The sequence below is a fragment of the Quercus robur genome, chromosome 4, assembly GCF_932294415.1.
Source record: "Quercus robur chromosome 4, dhQueRobu3.1, whole genome shotgun sequence".
Lineage (NCBI taxonomy): Eukaryota > Viridiplantae > Streptophyta > Magnoliopsida > Fagales > Fagaceae > Quercus > Quercus robur.
In genome coordinates, this window is record NC_065537.1 from 4,084,383 (window position 1) to 4,089,650 (window position 5,268).

General features: G+C 37.1%; 1 pseudogene; it reads right to left on the bottom strand.

Annotated features, from left to right (window-relative positions):
* Positions 1–287: 287 nt before the first annotated feature.
* On the bottom strand, positions 288–4,948 carry LOC126720387 (metal tolerance protein 9-like; annotated as a pseudogene).
* Positions 4,949–5,268: the final 320 nt, after the last annotated feature.

Genomic DNA, 5,268 nt, shown 5'->3' on the forward strand with positions numbered 1-5,268 from the left:
TAACAGCCGAATGAGAAACTATCTTTAGAGTCTACAAGACTAGTTTCATGGCTGAATGAGAAACTCTCTTAAGCTGAACGGTAGAAAACAATAGCCTTAAAAGTGTTTTGTAGTCATACAATTCCTTTACAACTGAACGGTAATATATCATACGTATTTAACTCTTCAAAACAACAAATTAGAGAGAGAGAAAAAAAAAAAAAAAAAAAAAAAAAAAAAAAAAAAAGATTACAACGTAGGATGAGATAGCACAAGAGGAGGCTTACAAATCAATTGCAAGGCTTCCATTATTTTACATATAACATTATAGATATTGCATCACATATAAACTAAATCAGCAACTCATTTGAAGGCCCTAGTGCTCTAGAGAGGCTGAGCTCTGTTCATTTCTACTGTCATCATTGTCATCAAACCTTTCTCTTGTGTTCAGGTTTATGAGTACACTCGAAATCTATATGTACAAAAGCTCGCTCAACTTCTGGGAGTTGCTCAAGTTTTATTTGCAGTGACTCGCCAATATTATGAGCTTTGTTCAGAAGCATTTCTTTTGGCAAAACTATGTCAACCTCCACAAAATAATGAGAACAAAAAGTGTATGCTCTTACTGTGTCAATGTGCTTGATACCTTTATGGTGGTTCCATATGAGATAGGTTAGCTTTGCCAAGAATTCAGGTGGTGCCGTCCTCCCAATTAGTGACCAGACATTCTCAATGACTATCTTTGTCCATGTATTCATTGTATATAATGCTATCTGCATCACAGGTTCAAAAACATCAATATAGAAAGCTAGATTAAGAATTAACTCCAAGGAGCCAACGAATATTTTATCCTCACGCTACAAATAGTGGGCATTTCACTTAAAATATGAGACATTACAGTGAAAACCATTATTTTTTTCATGCAAAACATAGCATCTGGTAGATGTATGCAGCCAACTCCCCAACTTGCAAAAACTGACCTGATCCAACTCAACCCATTGGGTTGAGTCAGTTTTTAGGGGTTTGTAGGTTGGGTTGAGTTGTGAAATTTTTTTTTTTTTTAATTTACAGTGGGTCAAGTTAGGTTCAGGTCATAAAATTTACAAATCCTTCTAACCCGACCTAATCCACTTATATTTAATATATATTTAAATTAAAATATGTATATTTAAAAATATATTATTCAATTTTGTTATTTACTTTTTTTTGCCCATTTTCCTAAATAAAACTCAAACCTTAAGTTTTACTTATGATGTTTTTATTGGTTGGTGTTATACTCAAAGATTATTTAGTTATAAATTTGCTTTTATTTGTAATAGTGTTGTTCCAATTCTCAATCTAATAATAATAAAAGTAATTAAAAAAAAGTATAACACATGGATCCTACCAGATTCACGTGGATTGGGTTGGATTCCTGTGATGGGTTGGGTTGGGTTGGATTGGATTTTTTTAACCTACTAGTCATAATGAGTTGAGTTGAAAAAACCTACAACCTGACCGAACCTATGCACACCGCTATCTACTGGTGATTGTGATAGTTTTAGGAAGTTGACAATAAAGCTTTTTTTTTACAGTAAAGCCTTAATTGAATAAATTTGAAATTTACAAGACTGAAATGGACGAAAATAAAATCAAACAACTGAAATAAATTATGGTAAAACTTAGAGAATGTGTTTTGTATACTATTAAAGTACAAATAAACCCAATTATCAGAAGTGCATTAAAGCTGAAAGATAGGGAAAAAAAATAGTCACTTATGAACTCACTATAATAGCTCCAATAGGATCAATCCACCAATAATATTGAATGGCCAGAACAGCTGCTACCAAACCAACTGAATTTGTAATAACGTCGAAAAAATGATCTTGAGCATAGGCTCTAACAATTTCATTTTTAAAATTTCGACAAAAGACCATGAGCAAAAACTTCACTATGGTTACAGAGACCGTTATCCCAATCATCCATTTCTCCTTCCCTGAATCAGTTTTATGATGGGTCTGAAATAACACATGAAATGAAAATTAATTACTACAAAAATTAGAAATTTAGAATAGTCATGTTCAAATGTTTCTAAATATAATGTTTAGCAATGAAAATTTCATCACCTATCATTTTTTATATTAAACAAATTTAAATATGTTAGTGACAAAAATTTTTATTACCAAGATGACCGCCAATATTATGTGACAAATGATGTTTCGTTACCATATGTCTTATACAACGAAATAAGAACATATCGTGACAAAAAGTTTCGTCACCATAGTCCATTTTTATTGCATTCACCAACTTAGAATGTGATCTAAGTAGGATCTTATACATTTCGGTAGTACCTCAAAACTTATGTCATCCTTAAGGTACCAATAATCAAGGTCACATAAGGGAGCTAATTTTCAAACCCTTCTCAAACCCATGTTCACAGCCATCTATATCCTTAACATATATAGGTCAGAGCACAAAGTTGCATACCTTTGAAATGAATTCTCGACCAGACTCAAGCAGAACTTGTAATCCAAGAGTTGCCATTAGTGCTGCAAAAACCATGATTCCCTGCAAGCTCAAGCTAAATTTGTAAATTATTTGTTGGGTTAAAACATTGTCATTTTTATAGATGTGATTATTTGCATGCCTTGGGTCCACATCCCCAAAAGTCAGTCATTTTTTAACCTACTTTCAAAACATATAATCTTGGCATCTTTGGGGTTAACTCTAATTTCATTAGTTGAAGATGCATAATTTTCACTCCACCAACTTCTGAGTAAACCATATGAGCCACAGATGCAACGGTATCTAAGGCTGTGTTTGTTTCATGTAAAATATTTTCCGGAAAATACTTATTTTCCAGAAATGCTATTTTCAGGAAAGGAAAATATTTTTAAGTGTTTGGTTGCATTTCAGAAAATGTTGTGAAAAATATTTTCTGGTGTTTGGTTGTGTTGTTGAAAATACCATAGAAAACACATTTTCTACTTATTGCTTACATTTTCTCAGCTGCCAAACAAATATATAATTTCATTCCTCAATCCAGAAACACAAATAAAACCCAGAAAAAAAAATTCATAATCCGGTCAAATTGAGAGAAGAAGGAAGAGAGAGAGGCGACTGGGTTCGACGAGAGGTGAGATCGCGCGGCGAAGGCGAAGGGGAGATCGCGCAGCGCGGTGCTGTGATCGCGATCGACGCGGTACTGCGATCGTGATTGGCGCGAAGGCGAGATCGCGATCGGGGACGACGAATCTGGGTCAAGGACGATCGGTTTTGGGGTGCGACGAGAACGATCGGTTTTGGGTGGATCGGTGCTGGGGTGCGACGATCTCGCCGATGGTGCAATCAGCGCGATGAGGGTCTGAGATGGTGCGATCGAATGGGTTTTCTGGGTTTGACGAATGGGTTTGGGCATTGCTCAACAAACGAGCTCGGTCTTGGGTTTTTTGGGTTCGTCGGAGTCAGTTTCTGGGTTTGTCGGAGTCGGTTTCTGGGTTCGGTCTCTTCTTCCTCTCTCTATCTCTCTCTCTCTCTGCGCGCAAGCGCGATCTCCCTCTCACTCAGCTCTCTCTCTATTTTCTGGAAAATGATATTTGAAAGTAAAATAAAAACGGAAATCAATTTACACCCCAACACAGGTCGACTGAAAAGCATTTCCGGAAAATGCATTTTCCATGCGCAACCAAACACCCGTAAATACGGAAAAACATTTCCGGAAGTGATTTTCACCCAAAACAAACACAGCCTAAGTACACATGAAAACTCATTATTTATCGGTCTCAAGTGTCAACAACTTAAATGAATAATCGGTCTCAAGTGTCAACAACTTAAATGATTGGATTGGATGACTCACCACTTGCTGCATCCGGTTCTTTCCAATTGGATAACGATCCTGGTTTTTTTTTTCTCATGGCATTGGCTGTAAACCACAATATAAACCCTGACAAGAGATCTAAGAGTGAATCCAAGGTTGAGGCAATAATAGCCAACGATCTGCTCTCAATGGAAACATATAGTTTTGCCACAAAGAGGACGACGTTAGCCATGTTTGATACATAGATCGCCATCCTCTCACCCTTTGCAAGCTGCTGCATCTCATCCTGAGAATAACAATGAAAAAATATTGGTTTCTGATTTTTAGCTGCTGCATCTCATCCTAAGGAGGGGGTGAATTTTTCATTAACCATTTCATATGGTCAAAATTTTGTCATAGTCATAAAGAAGCAAAACATGAACACAAATAGTCATTCAAAATTGTTATTTATGCAACGAAACTCAGAAATTAGCTTCATTATCAAGGTGAACACGACCAACCTCTGTTAGACTTCCAGGCATACAACCTTTTTCAGTGACGGTCTCCATCTCAACAAACCCTTCAAGGAGCCCCTCTTGTTTCTCGTAATAATCAGCAACCTTGTTTCGTTTCCCTGCAGTCAAGAGTACGAGTATCACATTATGTTCAATGTTCATCACTAGTAAATGGATAAGGAGGTGAATGAACGCATCCTAAAGTTCTCAAATATTGATGTTTCTTTTTCCAAAAGAACCAAACATCAAGTTTGGTAAAGAATACTAAGAAAACATAAAATGATTTTGATATTACAACTCCATGCATAACACCTTAACGCAACAAGCCATATGTGGAGTGCCTTGATAAAACTATACATGCAGAGACACACACGCACACATATAAAACAGTGATTGTTGCACATCAGTGCGTACGTACACACAGTTTTTCAGCAACTGAAATCGTGAGATGATGGTACATGATTTCAGTTGTTGCACACCTGTATGTCCGTACACTGGCGTAGAACAAGTATTTTCCATATATATATATAGAGAGAGAGAGAGAGAGTCATGAAGAATGCTTACTTGGCATATGAAGAAGGCTTTGGAGTGTGAAGAAACCACCCTCACGAACTCTACTTTCAGCTATTGCAGGGAACTCCTGCACACTGAGCCTCCAAGCAGACGGAGACGACATGTCAGTCCTTGGTGCTGATGCAACATCTTGTTGCAAGAAATTCACCCTTGCGCTCTCATATCTCCAAGACTCAGATGACATGTCAGTCCTTGGTGGCGATTCAACATCTTGTGGAACAACTTTCACCCTTCCACTCTTGAGCCTCCAAGACGCAGATGACAGGTCAGGCCTTGGTGCTGATTCAACATCTTGTGGCATAACTCTCACCCTTCCGCTCTCATGGGTCACTTCCATGATGACCTTCTCTTTCCCTCTCTCTAATAACAAGACTCTACCCTTCTATGTTGAGGTTGAGCTTTTGATATTTGATACGCAAAAACATG